The sequence below is a fragment of the Geotrypetes seraphini genome, chromosome 3 (genome assembly GCF_902459505.1).
Source record: "Geotrypetes seraphini chromosome 3, aGeoSer1.1, whole genome shotgun sequence".
NCBI lineage: Eukaryota > Metazoa > Chordata > Amphibia > Gymnophiona > Dermophiidae > Geotrypetes > Geotrypetes seraphini.
The window spans coordinates 315,021,245-315,040,466 of record NC_047086.1 but is presented as its reverse complement, the minus strand read 5'-3'; the positions used below and the strand labels follow the sequence as shown (position 1 = coordinate 315,040,466).

At 41.1% G+C, this 19,222-nt stretch overlaps 1 protein-coding gene across 5 annotated transcripts in view; it reads left to right on the top strand.

The window, feature by feature from the left end:
- PLCB4 (phospholipase C beta 4) overlaps positions 1-19,222 on the top strand; it is a 714,891-nt gene that overhangs the window by 337,966 nt on the left and 357,703 nt on the right. For all 5 annotated transcript variants that reach the window (XM_033937395.1, XM_033937391.1, XM_033937393.1 and 2 more), the window contains one exon: positions 14,062-14,127. The gene's annotated coding sequence lies outside the window, so the exon portion shown is untranslated. The remainder of the gene's footprint in view (positions 1-14,061; positions 14,128-19,222) is intronic.

Genomic DNA, 19,222 nt, shown 5'->3' with positions numbered 1-19,222 from the left:
TTCTTTACAAGGGCAGTCATCGAACGTCTCTGAGGCGTAAGTGTATATTCCCCACAGATATAGCAGAATGTGTCGCGGCTGTTACGACACCGACGAGACATATTGCCCGACACCAAAACGTCTATAGCATCAAGCTTACTTACTGTTATATTGCTACAGCTACTATACTACTATACTTTACTATACTGATACTATATACACACACGGACTATCTATATTAACCAAATGAGCAGGATCGGTGTATGGAAGCCACCATTATAGCATGGTGAGACAGCGCAAGCTCGTTCAGACCTGCCCAGACATGCCCAGGATGTCATCTTCCATAAAACAGCTTCCAACCTGGCTAGATTTTATGCATGGACATACCCAGGCGGCACAAACCGTTGTTGATAAGACACTTATGGGAGAAAAAATTGTTTGCATCCAAATATAAGAAAAAATCACGACAAAATTGAAGATTTCTCTGAAATGGTATGTGATGGGTAATTTTTGATGTAATATTCATGATCAGCACCCAAAATTCTATAAGAAACACCCAGCAGTGTTCAGGAAGCAAAAACTTTGTTGTGCAGTTTCTTCCTTAATAATTGATGATAAGGAATTCCATATTCTGGCTGTGCCGATGATGAAAAATCTTGAGACGCCTGCACCGAGGCCTGCCTTATGCTGATGAGTCCCTTCTTGATGTAACTTTCCGGTTTCGCAAAAGCAGAAGATACATCAAGGAGGGACTCATCGGCAGAAGGCAGGCCTCGGAATAGGCTTCTCAAGATTTTTCATCATCTGCACGGCTGGCTCCTTCAGGTAAAACTGCCGCCACGCTGAAAAATCTTCAGAGGCCTGCTCCAGGCTTTCCTTCAGTTGTCGAGTCCCTCATTGATGTAACTTCCAGTTTTGCAAAACCAGACGTTACATCAAGGAGGGGCTTGCCGGCTAAAGGAAGGCGTCAGAGCAGGCTTCTCAAGATTTTTCAGCGTGGCATGGCTGACTCATTTGGGTAAGGTAGGCATGAGGAGAACTGGGGAGTAGATGCCTAGCCAAGGAAAGAGGGGATGTGCTGATCCTGGTGCAATTTTTGCCATGGCAACAAGGCCGTTTACCGCTCTAGCAGGGTGATGGAAGACCTTGTTTTCGTTTCCGCCATTAGTCAACTACATTGTTTCCCATTTTTGTGGGCTAACCATGGGTTTCACCATGTCATTCTCTAGCTTAGACTTAGACATCCTGCAGGGATAATCAAATGTTTTACTAGACATCGTGGATGAAACTTACACGTTCTTAGTTAGATGATGTGAAAACAGGTTTAAGTGCCGAAAAGGTATCCAAAGTGACCAGATAACTACTGCAGAGACAAAGTAAAGACCCATATACACTCTCCCAGTGTTCACTGACCCCCTCACATCCCCACAAAGATCAGAATTAAAAATTACATCTGTCTCCAGAATATCAGCACCTGGTATAGGAAAGCCTAGTAGAGCTGCACAAAGCTGTCTTAAATAGCCTGTGGGGTGGGCTAGTGAACCATAGAGGGAGTAGCAAGTCCCATGAGCCACTCTAACCACTACATTTATGGTAGAAAATGTGAGCCCACCAAAACCCTACTCTGACCTATAGGTGCCACCTGCAGCTATAAGGGCTTTTGGGGTTGTAGACAGGTGGGTATAGTGGGTTTTGGGGGTGTTTTGGGGGGCTCACCATAAGTTATAAGGGATTCTGGTGAAATGTTTATCTGGCACCCTTTAGGTGAAGTTCACAGCAGTACCCTCTATTATGCCCCACTGCTCTGTTGCCATATCTGGTGGCCAGTCCATTACAAGACTGGCCCCTCCCATGTCCAAATGGTCTTGTTCTGGGCGTTTGGGACTTGGATGAAATTTTGGTTAAAAATGTGGTATAAAAATAGACGTCCTGGTGGACTGGGCGACCCAATGGCCTAGATGTCCAGAGAGACATTTTGGAAAAAAAAATAATAAATTTATACGTATGGTGATTTGCCTTTCGAAAATGAGCATTTTCCCACTGTCAACTTTGGGCATCTAGCGCCATACATCCAAATCGGACTTAGACTTATGTTTTAATTATGCCCCTCCACGCTTTTGGACCACCATGGATAAAGCAGTAAAATAAATCAGCTGTAGCTACAGGCCAGTTTTAGCAACCACTGGCTTAAGGCACTGTAGGCATATGGTGAAGTTTTCTATTCTATAGCAGAGCGGTAGAGTTATCTTTACTGTCTCTCTTGTTCTCTTTGTTCAAGCTCCCATTCATATTTATCAGCCAAGAGCTGAGGCATCACTCACGTGCTCTCATCAGCCTTTGTTCCGATTACATTGCATTAAATATGAGATTTCATCCAGTTGATAATCCACTGTCACTCAATGTAAGCCCTTTAGATATATGATTCAATCAGGAGTTCTTTCACCTGGCATAGCGGTATCTGTTTCAGATTTTGGGAGATTCTATTTTTTTAAGGCAAATGGAACTTTGAACCTCAGTTTGCCTTTTCCTTTCTCATTCTCGTTTCATGTCTGTCAGAATCAGAAATACAATGCAGTGTTCATTAAACTTTATCATTTCTTGAGTTAATATGCATTTGAAACTTGTTAAAGGAAAATTAAATGAGAACTCTACTATAAATTGCAGTCTTATTCTTCATGCTCTCTCTTCTTCAGAAGAGACGAGCTCATCACTTAAGCAAGCAATGCCCACTGGAACCAGGATTACTGATAGCCTATAGTAACCAGGAGCCTATATTGACTGATCTGCATGAACACACTGTACAAAAGCTTGTAGGGGACAATATTCAGAGGGATTTAACTGGCCAGAAATGGCTCCTGGCTGGTTAAATTGCCTGTTCAGTGTTATCCACTAATTCTCAGCAGAACTTAACTGATCAGTTAGCACCTAAGTGAAAACTGGCTATTTTGGGATTGTTCCCGGACAGTCAGCACTTGGCTGATTAAGTGTTAATATTCAGAATTTAACCACTCAGGTTTTCCGCATAAATGGGACTGCATAAAAATTATCTCTATATTTATGTGTTAACTGGCTCCGCAAAACTCGATTCAGTGCTGAGGAGCTAGAGGCCCATATTGAAGGTTATGGGGGTGTTGGCACCAACATAGTTAATCTGCCAAATTTAGGACAGCTAAATTCACCTAGTTAGCCGTGTGGGTGCAAGCACTGAGCATTGCCAGAATCTGCATAACTTACTGGCTTCTTCTTGAATCTGCCCTCATAATGCTCTTGTGCAGATCAGCTCAAAAATGGCCATTTTCTGCTGATATTCATAATATTTTTTAAAAAAACCCCAAACCATAAAAATCCATTTATATACAGCGATACCTTTAAGTTCTAAGTGGTTACCAAATGAAAATAAAAATTTTGTACATACACACTGAATTATAAGCTCATTTATAAAATTTATCTTTCTAAAAACTTGATAAGAACTGGAACCTAAAATCAGCTTACTGAAACTCTTATCCCAAGAACCCACCTGATAAGCTAAAATTCTATGAAAAAAATTGCTTATAAATGCAATATTTTACAGTAGGAAATGAAAATATTGTAAGTTTACATAGGGCTCCTTTTACTAAGGTGCGCTGGCGGTTTTAGCGCACGCGCTAAACACTAACGCCTCTATAGAGCTTGTGTTAGTATTTTTTGTTTAGCGCATGGTTTGCCCGCGCTAAAAACGCTAGCTCCCATAGTGTCAGCTTTCTGTCTGCAAAATTAAAATGGTCAACCAGATAAATTCGTACAAGGCCATATAATGTCTTATAGCAAATGCAGCCCAATTTAAAAAGTATCCGTGCTTCAATTGGAAGCCACTGCCCACTTTAATCACTTTAATATCAGGCAGAGTATTCACTGTCCTTGTTCCTTCTGATGTCTGCCCTCTCTTCTATTCTAATGAATCTCTTACACTTCTTAATGTATGATGGGCAGCTGCTGCTCCCCTTTGCTCATTTGTAAGCACTTCTTTCTCTCTCGGGGCTATTAGCATCCACTCTCCTCTTACAGAGAGCTACCATATTTGCAGAGACAAAAAAAGAGGACACCAAAAATAAAATGGTTGCTATCTTTGCTAAAGAAATATTTACGGTAATTGTGGCAAATGTGTAAATGGCTTTTAGTTAATGAACATACAACAGTGACTGACTTACAGTAAAGCAGTTTACAATAATCTATTTTTCAAAACCTTCCAGATTTGAAGAAAGGGATTATGTGGGTGGTTCATGCTTGGGCCTTTATGTTTGAGAAGTAATTTGTTTTATGTGCAAGGCCATTTTCAAAAAAGACATTTAAGTCCAATGTGGATGTATCCTTCTAAATGTCCAAAGTTGGAAGCACAGAAAAGCCCCCAATCTTTATTTTTTTGAAAATCACCTATTTGAACGTCTTGGCTGACACCACACTTAGGACACCACACATCATATCCCATTTTCGACCACAGAAACGTCCAAGTTGAAAACATCCAAATCCAGACCATTTGGATGTAGGAATGGCCATCATTGTAATGGACTGGCCATACAGACATGCCAACGGAGTAGTGGGACACCTTAGAGGGCACTGCTGTGTACTTCACATAAATGGTGCCAGAAGTACATCTCATCATAACTCCCTTAAAATTTATGGTGAGAACATAAGAACATAAGAAATGCCTCTGCTGGGTCAGACCTGAGGTCCATCGCGCCCAGCAGTTCGCTCACGCGGCGGCCCATCAGGTCCAGGACCTGTGTAATCTTTTATCTATACCCCTCTATCCCCTTTTCCAGCAGGAAATTGTCCAATCCTTTCTTAAACCCCAGTACCGTTCGCTGCCCTATAACGTCCTCTGGAAGCGCGTTCCAGGTGTCCACCACACGTTGGGTAAAGAAGAACTTCCTAGCATTCGTTTTGAATCTGTCCCCTTTCAACTTTTCTGAATGCCCTCTTGTTTTTTTATTTTCTGAAAGTTTGAAGAATCTGTCCCTCTCTACTATCTCTATGCCCTTCATGATCTTGTAAGTCTCTATCATATCCCCTCTAAGTCTTCTCTTCTCCAGGGAAAATAGACCCAGTTTCTCCAATCTCTCAGCGTATGAAAGGCTTGCCATCCCCTTAATCAGTCGTGTCGCTCTCCTCTGAACTCTCTCGAGTAATGCCATATCCTTCTTAAGGTATGGTGACCAATACTGGACGCAGTACTCAAGATGCGGACGCACCATTGCCCGGTACAGCGACAGGATAACTTCTTTTGTTCTTGTTGTAATACCCTTCTTGATTATACCTAGCATTCTATTCGCTCTCTTAGCGGCCGCTGCGCACTGTGCCGTCGGCTTCATTGTCATGTCCACCATTACCCCCAAGTCCCTTTCTTGGGTACTCTCATTCAATAACATCCCTCCCATCGTATAGCTGTGCCTCGGGTTTCTGATTCCCACATGCAATACTTTACACTTCTCAACATTGAACTTCATCTGCCATCTCTCTGCCCATTCCACTAATTTGTCCAAGTCCCTTTGCAATTTTTCGCAGTCCTCCTTTGTCCGAGCTCCACTAAATAGTTTGGTGTCGTCGGCAAATTTTATTATCTCACTCTTTGTTCCTGTTTCTAGATCATTTATGAATATATTAAATAGCAGCGGCCCGAGCACTGAGCCCTGCGGAACACCTCTCGTGAGCTCTCCAAAACTCCCTCAAAACCTACTATACCCACCTGCTTACCTCCCCAATTGCTCTTATGACTGCAGGTGGCACCTAAATGGCAGTATAGTAGGGGTTTGGTTTGGCCTCACACTTTCCACCATAAACGTTGTGGGTAGAGAGGCTTATGGATCTGGCTTCTTCTCTCTATGGTTCAGTAGCCCACCTACCAGGTTACTTAAGACACTTGTGTAAAGCTCTACTAGGCTTATTGATACCAAGTGCTGCTTTTCTAGAGACAGGTATGTACTATTTCATTCAGATCTTTGTGGGTAAGAGGGGGATATTGACCATTGGGGGAGTGTGATTGGGTTATTACTTAATTCGTCCAGTGGTCATCTGGTAAGTTTGGATACCTTTTTAGCACTTAGACTCTTCTAAAACAGGTTTAGCCCAAAACGTCTACGTTCCATCTAGGATGTCCCAGGAAAGGTTCAATTATCATCGCAAGACATCCAATTTTCACCCGCCCATTACACACTCCTGAAACTCTGAATGCGCAGAAGGCAAAATGCCTTTCAATATGGCCAGAAAGTCATCTTTGAAAATCGGCACTTGAACATAAGAACATAAGAAGTTGCCTCCGCTGAGTGAGACCAGAGGTCCATCCTGCCCAGCGGTCCGCTCCCGCGGCGGCCCCTCAGGCCTAATTGCCTGAACAGTGTCCCTGACTAATTTTGTAACTGCCTCTAATCCTATCCCTATTTCCTACCTCTACTCCTATCTGTACCCCTCAATCCCTTTGTCCTCCAGGTACCTGTCCAGACCTTCTTTGAATCCCTGTAGCGTGCTTCTGCTTATCACGTCCTCCGGTAGCGCGTTCCATGTATCCACCACCCTCTGGGTGAAAAATAACTTCCTGGCGTTTGTTCTAAACCTTTCCCCTTTCAATTTCTCTGAGTGCCCCCTTGTACTTGTGGTTCCCCGTAATTTGAAAAATCTGTCCCTGCCCAAGTACCGATTTATGACAGTTCTTGGATGTCTTTATTTTTTTTATTATGAGTCCCATAGTGTATATTGTGCTTTTTATGTTTGAAGTATATTGCTTTTTCTTCTGATATTGCTTCTGATAGAGACCTCTTAAAATTAAAAAAATTAAGGCCCCATTTATAAACTCCGTCTAATTCGCCTATAACCTCTGTTCTAGAACCAGCTTCTGTTCAAACTTTAATTCATTCGCTGATCATCTCACACATAGACTAATGAAATTCTCTATACCATGGAATAACTCAAAAGGAAATTTGTCGACTGCAACTGATTCAAAATCAATACGATTAAACTCATCTATAAGGCAAAAATATGATTAGACTCATCTATAAGGCAAAAAAATACGACTGTCACTCCGCTTCTTCGAGAATCACATTGGTTGCCAGTCTCACATAACAACTTACAAAATACTCCTACTTGTTTTCAAAATTAAGCTCTCCCACTCACCTGCCTTCTTAGATAAATATCTTCTCACATACCCCTTCTAGGGCCCTCAGATCTTCTGATTGGAACTTGGGGCTCCTTTTACTAAGCCACATTAGGGCTTTAATGCGCGGAATAGCACACGCTACATTGCCCTGCACGCTAGTCCTTAACGTCAGCATTGAGCTGACATTAGTTCTAGAAGCATAGCAAGCGATGTAGCGCACGGTAATTCCTTGCGTGTGCTAAAAATGCTAGCGCACCTTAGTAAAAGGAGCCCTTACTGATGGTTCCCTCAATCAGAGACCTCTATTATACCAGGAATACTATCTTTTCCGCAAGCAGAGTGCAACCAGTTGGAAATTGACGGCGTTTCTGGAGTGTTGGAGTTCCGTTTAAACTGAGTGGAGTCCTGGGACGCAGGGGGAGGGGGTTATGGGTGGGGTTGGGGGGTGCATTGTAAAACTTGGAACATGCATGGAAATGGTTCCAACTTCTGTCTTGCTTTGCTTCAAGGATTACTGTTGTATAGTTCTACTGCTTTATGATCTCTTTTTGTGGCTGATTTATATGTCATTCTTCTGTGCAATGTTGCTTCAATAAAAATATTTAAAAAAAGAAATGGCTGTGAGATGAACTTTTTTTCTTTTTTTGTATCTTATGAACAGGATGTCCCATTTTTGACTTGGACATCATTTTGAAAATTTGCTTCCACATGTTGCTATAGTTTTTGTCTTTCCCCAATAATGGCATTGAAATAATTTTGTTCCTTTGATCCAACAAATTTCCACTCCTAAGTTTCTTGTTCATATATATAAGGACCAAATGGACAAGTATTACATACTTTCACTGATTGAGATACTGGGCATTCTCCAAGGACAAGCAGACATAATCTCACATGTGCACTGGGCTCCAGAGATGTGAGAACATATACCTGCTGTCCTCAGAGATCATCTGCTACAGGTAAGTAATTTTGATTTATCTCTGTGGGAATAGTGAAAGATCTTGTCTTGTTCTGGGGGCATCTGGACGCCCTTCTTTGACAGTAGGAGTCTTTAGAAACATAACACTAATAGATTACTTCAATAATTGTATGCAATGGTTTACAATTACACAATCTAATCAAGAAAAGCATACTATTACTATTTTAAATAGGGAAAGGTTATTGAAAGAATCTATGTATTTGTGTGTTTATTGATTAGTTATTGGGTGGGTGGGATAAAATGGTTGCTCATGTATGTCTGTAAGATGAATGTGCTTTTCTTGATTTATTATATGTTTATATTCTTGTGTATTGCACTGTTTGGAAAATCATTAAAGAATAAAAAAAAGAAAGAAAAGCATGATATATTGGAAACATATTTATTAAAATAGGGATAAAACAACAAGGCTGTGGGCTGGTGAATGAGGCTTTATAAATTACAAGCAGTCTCAAAAAAGTGGATGTTTAACCTGAAATTGAGTACACTTAGGCCCCCTTCTACAAAGCCATAGTAGCGATTTTCATGCAGCAAAGCTCATAGGAATTGAATGGGCTTCTGTGCATTTGTCATGGGAGAATCGCTACCGTGGCTAAGTTAGAAAAGGAACATGACACCAGAACTACTTAGGGCAGGGGTGCCCACACTTTTTTGACTCGCGAGCTACATTTAAAATGACCAAGTCAAAATGATCTACCAACAATAAAATTTTTAAAAAAAAACAACGCACACTGTACGCATAGAATTGTTAATTATCATTCCTATTCCGGATTTTTTTTTCAAAGAAGTCAAAGCAGATGACTCTATGCACTGTTACCTCAGTAACAACCATACAAAAATAGACAAATACCCACCCCCCTCCCTTTTTACTAAACCACAATAGCAGTTTTTAGCGCAGGGAGCTGCGCTGAATGCCCAGCGTTGCTCTCGATGCTCATAGGCTCCCTGCGCTAAAAACCACTATTGCGGTTTAGTAAAAGGGGACCATATTGTAAAATATAGACAGCAGATATAAATTCAGACACATTTTGATCACTAAATTTAAAATAAAATCATTTTTCCTACCTTGTCTGGTGATTTCATGAGTCTCTGGTTGCACTTTCTTCTTCTCCTACTGTACATCCAATCTTTCTTTCAGCCTGTATGCTTCCTCTCCTCCACACCTCATTCCCTCCCCCAACTTTTTCTTCCTCTCTCCCTGACCTTTCTTTCTTTCTGTCTTCATTCCCCCTTTCTTTTTTTCTGTTTCTCTTCTTTCCTTCTGTCTCCCTGCCTGCCCCCTTTTTTTCTTTCTCCCTGCCCTTCCCCAAGCCACTGCCACTGCCGCTGCCATAGGAGAACAGGACCCAAACCGCCACCAATGGATAACAGGCCCCAAAGCCGCCGCCGCCCCATGCTCTCCCTGCTTCGGGCCGATCAGCATTCCTCTCCCCAACGTCAATTCTGCCGTTGGAGAGGAAGTTCCACCCAGCCAGGCAGCGATTGGCTGGCCCAAACTTCCTCTCCGATGGCAGAATTGACGTCAGGGAGAGGAAGACTGATCGGCCCGATAGATCGCCAAGGCAAAGTGAGTCCTGGATGATCGACTCACTTTGCCTTGGCGAGCTACCGGTCGATCACGATTGACCTATTGGGCACCTCTGACTTAGGGTTTCTGTTGACGTTTTGCACCACAGGGACTATCGTAGTGTCCTTTCCTATTGGAATCAAATAAATGTATTTGTGTCCCTTAGGAATTAATTGTTGGGTGGAGAGTACAAGACAAGTTAGTGGAAGGGTAAGAGAGAGCTAAGGGAAATGGGATTTTCCCAATGTTTTGCTAATAAACATGTATTTTTATTTTTTGGCATCCAGAATATTTTCTCAGTGTTTATCAATTAAAACCTAAAATCAGAAGCCCTAACTATAAACTCACCAAGTAGCTATCCAGGTGCTCATGTTGCATGGTATAGCAGAAGCACAGGATAGAGGTGTGCGGTGACCTCTGGAGTTGAGCACTGAGGAGCTGGAAACATAGGCAGATGAACTGCATCCTTTCCACTTCTGGCCATGCGCTCAAGAAATAGGGTATACAGTATAATCTTGTTATAACGGACTCGCTTATAACAGAATATCATTTATAGCAGATGAGGTCCGCTGGTCCTGGCCATGCACCTTTATGAACATGCAGAAAATCACTGCATTTAGCAGACTTGCGTATAACGGACATTAACATATAACGGAGAAACAATTTAGTCCCCAGAGCCGTTTTTAACTGTAGTTTTGTTCAGCTACAACGGACATGAAGGCATGTGTCGTGCCAGTGATATAGTATCAAAATGTAGCCCAGAAGAAAATGACAGATTATTTTTCTTTCCAGTACAGTACGACATAATGCTTTAGAACAGCGGTCTCAAACATGTGGCCCGCGGGCCACATGTGGCTCTCCAGGTTTTATTTGCAGCCCGCGGTCTGGAGGCATCATTCTCTTCCTTTTGGAGCAGCAGCCGGCTCATTCGTTCAAAGCCGCAGGTTGGCGGCTCCTTGCGCTATCCACTCCTGCATCGGAAGCCTCTCTGATGTCACAACATCAAAGAGGCTTCAGACGTAGGCATGGATCTCGCAAGGAGCCGCCACCCGCGGCTTTGAATGAAGGGCCGGCCAGACACACTGCTGCTCCAGTGGCGTACCAAGGTGGGGGCGGTCCACTGTTCTCCCTAGAGTGCGGCTCGCGGCTCGTCTAGAGTAGTGGTGCCGAACCTGCTTCCCTTCCCTTCTCACTGCTGCCATCGGGGATCAGGCCGGCATCGTGTTCGTTGATCTCCCTGCTTCTCTTCCCTGCGGGGCCGACCAACTCTTGCGGCCCGACGTCAATTCTGACGTCGAGAGGACGTTCTGGCTAGCCAATCGCTGCCTGGCTGCCCGGAACATCCTTTCCGACGTTAGAATTGACGTCAGGCGGCGAGAGTTGGTCGGCCTGGTGCAGAAGAGAAGCAGGGAGATCTCTACCTGTTCCCGATAGCGGCAGCGGCAGCAGCCTATTCCGCAGCGGCGGTGGCATGGGGGAGGGCAGGAAGGAAGGAAGAAAGAAAGAAAAAAGGTTGGGTGGGGACAGGTTATCATTGTATTCATCTAGTTATATTGTATGAAATGGGTAATCTTGGATATTGTTGGGTGGTTTATGGGATGGGCTTTTATCTGTCTTAACTCTGGAGTTCCTTTCTTAATGTTTGAAGAATATTAGGAGGGGGTGCTGAAAAGTTCTCAGCCCAACCAAGAAGAGAATGACATGGATATAGGTTCAATTGATGATCTGAAACAATGTCAGAAGCAAAAATTTTGTTTCTGCAAATTTGCACATAGCAAAATAAGATGACACTCTTTTCAGCTACAGTGGCAATTTAGGAAGTTGGTTAGATGGGCTGAGAACTTTTCAGCACCCCCTTGTGTATATATATTGTAAACTGCTTACATTTGCTGTACAGTATAGTGATCTAGTGGTATATTAAATGAATAAAACCTGTAAACCTGATATAAATCCTCAAGCATGGGAATCTCCACTATTATATAAAGGACATTCATCCTGGAGCACACTTTAAAGCAGGGATCTCAAAGTCCCGCCTTGAGGGCCGCAATCCAGTCGGGTTTTCAGGATTTCACCCATGAATATGCATTGAAAGCAGTGTATGCACATAGATCTCATGAATATTCATGGGGGAAATCCTGAAAACCTGACTGGATTGCGGCCCTCAAGGAGGGACTTTGAGACCCCTGCTTTATAGAATAACTGAGCACTAATTTTTCACAGTGCCTACTTTTCAGGACCCTATACTAAGGGCGGCTTTTACAAAGGTGCGCTAGCGTTTTTAACGCACACACTAGATTAGTGCGCGCTAGCCGAAAATCTATCGCCTGCTCAAAGGGAGGCAGTAGCGGCTAGTGTGCAGGGCAATTTTGCGTGCGCTATTCCGTGCGTTAAGGCTCTAGCACGGCTTTGTAAAAGGAGCCTTAAGTGCCCAGTAAATGATGTGCATAAACTGAGGTGCCAATGTATAGAATTGCCTTATTAGTGACTGTGGGACAAAATAATATGTATTTGATGTCTTCATTCCTAGTCCTCTAGGGCCACTACCAGGTCTGATTTCTAGGAAATAATGAATATGTATGAGAGATTTGCATATAATGGAGGCAGCGTCATATATAAATCTCTCTCGTGCATATTCATTAGGTATATCATCACTGGAGTATTCGACATGAAGACCAAGTTCATAGAAAGATTTCTCCCACATGTAGAAACTGGACAGATGGCTTAAAGCAGTACATTAATAGACAAGTAAACATACACATCCTGGGGAGGGGAAGGGGGAAGGGAAGGGAGTGGAATTGGAATTGATTCGGGGATTTTATGAATAGTTTCATGAAGGTTTTGATATATTTGATTATTAGCTGGGAGGGGGGGGGGAATTTCTTTGTGCTGTAATATTTGTAAGTTTTGCTGCGCTTATTATATAAGGTACAAAATTGTGAATCATTTATTGCACATTTGTAGTTTGAAAATCAATAAAGAATTAAATATATACATATATATATATATATATATATATATATATATATATATATATACACATACATACACACACACACACACATATATATATATATATATTGCCAAATATATTATGAACCCATATATTATATAATATATATTATGACCCATACGAAGAAAGACATACATATTTCTGGAGACTTACTACATATCTTTCCTAATTGACTGAATATTTATCATGTTAGTTTGTGTGTTATTCAGTTTTCATGTATAGGTATCAAAGTTCAGCATTAGTATGTAATCAGAATATATACCTGAAATGACAGGGGGGGGGGGGTTCCCACCAGGATATAACAATTAATATGTATTTATATTGCTGACTTTTACAAAACACAGTTTTTGAGGAACAGGGTTTTTTTGGCCTTTTTTAAAAATTCTTTATTTATTTTTAATCTTACATCAAGTGTACAAATAATAAAACATTTGAAATTAAATACATCACTTGAATTTCTTTCTAATATAACATCAAATATATAAATTTATTCCCTTCCCACCCATCTTTCCTTTAACATTTAATCAAAAATATACAATATAAATATTATTTTTCTTTTGATTAAACCCACAGTAAACTATAAACCTTCCTCCTCTCCCCATTTGCAAATATACTTTCAATAGAAAATGGTGTCTATTCATTACAATAAGTTGTCAATGGCTCCCAGAACTTTTTAAATTTATTATAATGCCCTTTTTGAGTAGCAATTATGCTTTCCATTTTATAAATATGACACAACGAATTCCACCAGAAGGTATAATTTAATCTACTGCAGTTTTTCCAATTACTTGTGATATTTTGAATGGCGACCCCTGTCATAATCAATAAAAGTTTATTGTTGTTTGATGAAATCTGACTGCTTGTTCTCATTGATGTACCGAATAGAATCGTATCATATGATAATGCTACATGATTCTCTAATAAACAATTAATTTGGGACCAAATTGATTTCCAAAAGGCCATGATAAAGGGACAATAGAATAATAAATGATCTAGAGTCCCTGCTTCAAGTTTACAATGCCAGCATCTATTAGACTTAGAGCTGTCTAACTTTTGTAAACTAACTGGGGTCCAAAATGCTCTATGCAACAAAAAGAACCAAGTTTGTCTCATAGATGCAGACACTATACACCTCATCCTCCAAGACCAAATTCTTGGCCATTGGTTTTTTTGGCCCTTTATTGGAATAGTTAAAAAAAATTGGTCACCTTGCTTTAATTAGTATTTTCTTAATGATTTTTTTTTATTTTTTTATAAACCTTCGTGAACATTTTCTGGCTAAAAATCATATTTGCTAGGATAATCTAATACTGTCTATATCTGGCAAGAGCATTTTATGAACCATCCAAAAAGCACTGCTAACCATTCTGGGCTGCTGGTTTTGACAGATTTTGGTTATTTTCCAGGAGGAAGACTGTCCTAGGACATCGACCTAATTAGACCACTGTTGCCCAGCTAGCAAGAGCTGTTTGGTAAGTGCCTTCATTATGAACTAATAAAGGAAAATGTGTTGAAATATTTAAATGTAAACTTTAAAAAACAATTGCCCAAGTTTAATTTTTTTTTTCAGATGTCTAGCACTATGATATGACACTTTTTTATGCTTTCAAGAACCTCATACTTTAAAAATGTGTATCTTTCTATTATCATTTTCCCCCCTTGTACTAAGCCACAGAGCCCAGAGCTCTAAATGCTCTGATGCTGCTCTGACACTCATAGGAATTCTATGAGTGTCGGAACAGCGTCAGCGCATTTATCGCTCCATGCGTGGTAGAAACCTCTACCGCAGTTTAGTAAAAGGGGGCGTTTGTGCTTTCGACTGCCTTCTGCACTGTTCCTGAGGCCTGTTAAAAGACTGCTCTATTTCGTTTATATGCTTTGTTAGATTCCAGCAGTGAGAGGGTCTTAATGCTTTTTTAAAGAGGGGATAGAGAGGTTTTTAGTGCAATACTGAAAATTATGTTTAGACCCCCTTTTATGAAGCTGAGTCAGACTTTTTTTTTTATTGCCAGATGTGGTAGTATTAGCTCTGATGCTCATAGGAATTCTATGAGCATCGGAGCTTTTATCACTGCAGCCAGCAATTTTAAAAAAAAGTCTAACGCGGCTTCATAAAAGGGGGGGTTACCCAGCTAATGCATAACTGGTTAAGTGCAATATTCAACACTTAACCAGCTACAGGTTAAAATACAGTATAAAGATAGGACTGACTTTTTTATGTAGTTAACCTAGCTAGTTACTGTAAGTGCTGAATATCGGCACTAAACTGGCTAAGTGCCAAGTCTGCCCAAGATCGTCCCCCAAATAACCAGTTTTCAGTTTGGCATTAACCAATTAAGTGCTGCTGAAAATTAGCGGTTAGCCTTGAACAGGCAATTTAACCAGCCAAGAGCCATTTCTAACCAGTTAAATCGATTTGAGTATTGACTGCTTAGTGAAATTATAAGATGGGCTGTGGAGTCAGTGCACCAAATCTTCAACTCCACATCTGTCTCCTCTGTCTTTCTACTGCCTGACTTTTACTCCAATTTCAACTTCTATTGGTAACAGGCTTTACATTATTTGTTCTAGATCTAAAGTACAGTGCTCCCCCAGTCATTCGCGGTCCGCAATTCGCGGTCCCGCTCATTCGTGGTATTTTCTGACTGCAAAGGGGAGGCAGGAGAGGGCAGCCAGAGCGCAGCGAGTGAAGGAAATCGCTCGCGGTATGCTCCGACCGCCTCTTCCTGTACTAAAGTCTGGCCTCGCCAATCAGAAGCCGCGTGTCAAAGATAAATTTTAATATGAGCAACATTTCTGTGCTTATAAACCTCCCTCTTTTTACAAAACCATAGCGTGGTTTCTAATGCTGGCTGCGGCAGTAACAGCTCCAATGCTCAAAGAGATTCTATGAGTGTTAGAGCTATTACTGCCGCAGCTGGCGCTAAAAACCACCTACGGTTTGGTAAAAGGGGAGGTTTATAAGCACAGAAATATTGCTTATATTAAAATTTATCTTATTCATGTGAAAGGATGTGATAATCTTATAATTAAATGCACTCTGGAACTGGTTTATTTCCCCGATCAATGGTAAACTGCCATTGATAAATTTTAGAAACCAGTGACAGATATCTTTCAGCAAAGGATATTTTTGATTTATTTAAAAAAAAAAAATTTTGTAAAAGCATGCATAGTTTCTTAATTTAGCAAATAACATAGTTGATAAAGTAAAACTCATAACTGATTTCTCATCTTTTTGTTAAGTAGTATAATTAGTTGATTAGATTTGATTAATGGTGACACTTTAATTGGGTACTTTTACAAGATAATTGTAGACTACCTTTTAGTGCATCTCAATTAATGCATCATTTTGCTTCTCCAGCCTGAGCACCAGTAGTTCACCCCATTTTGCCTCAATACAGTCATCATTCAGAAGAGACTCGGTCCTTACTGCTGACATATTCTTTTGACAGACCAAACCTACTGTAATGACACTATCATTCATCATTATTCTTATTATCCTTATTACCATCATCAAATTTTAACTATTTTTCTATGCTGGCAATACATGGGCAAGCTTACAACATAGTCTAGTGCAGTGTTCTTCAACCTTTTGACACCTATGGACCGGCAAAAATAAAATAATTATTTTGTGGACCAGCACCGGTCCGCGAACCGGCAGTTGAAGAACACTGGACTAAGTCTTGGGCCAGACCTCACTCATCTCCACCCCAGATCTCAACCCCATAATAGTACTAATTGTAACACCATTTTTTCCCATTCATTTTTCATACATACACACACAATATTAACAACATTAACAACACATAATGGTTAACCACAAAATTAAACTACATAAAGCACACTGTATGCTTCTGAATATTCATTCCTACCAGAACACAAATATGGGACCAAAAACTAAAAGTACTAATGTATACAAACAAACCCTAAGATGCAAGACTCTGCATGCAGTACAGCCCCAGAGGAAAAGAAACAAATGCATTTCTTCCTGAACAGACCAGCAGATGTAAATCAATCACCAAATTAAAAAATAAAATAATTCCCCCCTACCGTTGTTGCCTCCCTCCCTCCATGCTGTGCCTTGCCTTCTGGCCTGCTCCTGCCTGGCCGTTTTATGCCGTACCCCGGTGTTATCTTCGGGCCGGCTCCCTCTTCCTCAGTGCTGCAGTGCACAAAGCCGTGGGCAGTGGCTCCTCGCGCGTCCCGCATCTCATCTGGGAGCCTTCCCTCTGATGTTGCAATGTCAGAGAGAAGGCTTCCGGTTTGAACGCAGACATCACAGAAACACCCATGTTATAAAATTGTGGATAAGAGCCTAGTAGAGCACCTGCCTGAGAATCAGTAAACCCAGGTTCAAATCCCACTTCATCTGTTTGCGTTTTTTTATTGTGAGCTCACAAGGAATAGAGAAATAAATTGTGTACCTGAATCTATGTTTATGTTTATTCAAATTTGATATATCACAGAATCTTACTCGGAGTGTTCAGCGGTTTGCAGGTTTCGTATACTGTACAGTCAGGTACAGGAAATATTTTTCCGTTCCTAGAGGGCTCACAATTTAAAAGAAAAATCACAAAGAGCAGAAATAGAATTTAAACCTTGGTCCCTTGGCTCTTAATTCAGTGCACTAACCATTTACATGGAAGTCTATTAAGAAGTTAATTTCAAAAACATTTTATACCATGAATATCTATAGGTCCTTAAGCTGTTCTTGAGCCCGATGTCTCTTGCTAATTTCACTTTTTTTTGGGGGGGAGAGGGCAGGAGATATGGAGGGAGAGGGTCAGGAGAGATGATGGACTTAGAGGAGAGTGGGACAGGAGAAATGTTGGAGCTATGAGGGGAGAATGACAAGAGTGATGCCAGAGGGGGAGGGGAGGCGGTGGATAGAAAGAGAGAGGGGGAGATATTGAACTACTGGGAGGTGAGGAGAGTGGGGAGATGCTGAACTATCAGGGAGAGGGGACCAGAGAGAAAAGGGAGTCATGTTCAAACTACGGGTGGGGGATCAGGAAGGGGGGATACTAGACTATGATGGAAAGATATTAAGAGAGAAATGTGAGACTATGGAAGATGGAGGGAAGATATGGGGAAAGATGCTGGATTTACAGAGGTTGAACACATGCTGCCTTAGGAAGATGAAAGAGAGTGAGATGCCATTATATGAGGGGACAGAGGAAGAAAGATATTGGACTACAGAAGGAAGTAAAGATGCTGGATAGTGGGGGAGAAAAGAGAAAATAGTGGGCAATGTGAGAAGGATAGGAATGATGCTGGACCATTCTGCCAGGAAGGGGAGAAGCTAGACATAGAGATAGATAGGGATACAGAAAAGAGATGCTATGCTGGGCATGGGAGCAGTATTGGGGCAGGGATGCAGAGGAGCAGTGTTAGACAGAGAGAGGGTAGAGATACAGAGGAACAATGCTGGATATGGTGGAATAGGAGCACAGAAGTGAAATGCTGAGCTTGGGGGGGGAGAAGAGGGACAACAATACATGGGTGATATTGAACATAGGAGGGATAGGGACACAGAGAGGTGACACTGTACGCTGGAGGATAGGGAAACAGGTGATGCTGAACACAGAGCTGGATAGGACAGAGAAAGGATTGCTGAATATAGGGAGAGGATAGGAATACAGAGAAGAGAGATGTTGAATATGGGAGGGAGAAATAGCAAAAATACTCAGAGAAGACAGAGGAAAATGCAAACCAAAGATTGGAAACAATAAAACAAATTTTATTTTCTATTTAGTGACAAGAAAATGCCAATTTATGGAATGGTCAACTGCCAAAGATGACATTACCAAGGTTCATGGCAGAAATTTGGGAGGGATCCAAGGCTTACTACCAAGGAGTTATAGGCAATTGCCCTGGTTACATCCCCTTCCCAGCACCATCCCTGAAATCTTGTATTTTTATACTGTATTTTGCAAAGTATGATGGAAATCAATCTCTTTCTATTTCTCTGGTGTTGTACCATGTTCAAGCTCTCGCTTCTTTGGATATCAATATAATTTCTGACTACATATTTGTATTTCTAGTTTGCATTCACTTTGAGTTTTGTATTTGTGTTCTGTATAAGTGACCAAGGCTAGGTATTTTGACAGCATGAATTTTCTATATAGCAATCTATAGTCATTTATCGTGTTGAGTTCTGAATGTTTAGGGCACTGCCTTTTCATTAGTAAGTTATATGTTTTGGAACTTAGTACAGGCATGGTATTTTGCTTTATCTTCTGAGTGACATTTTTGTATAGTTGTATAAACTTCACAATAATCTTGATACAGAGATGGCTTATATTGTGTTAGTGAGATCATACTAGAATCAGAAATGTATGGAGAGTTTTAGGGGAGGGGGGACAGTGCTGCCTGGAGAAAGAAAAAAAGGAAGGGATGCGTTGGTTTAAAAGACACACTAAGGAGCTCATAATCGAAAGAGAAAAACGTCCAAAAACCAGCCTAAGTCGGCACTTGGACGATCATAAACGAAAGACGTCCAAGTGCCGATAATAAAAACAGGTTTGGACATATTTCTAAATAACCTAGGCCTCCATAGTGCCGCTA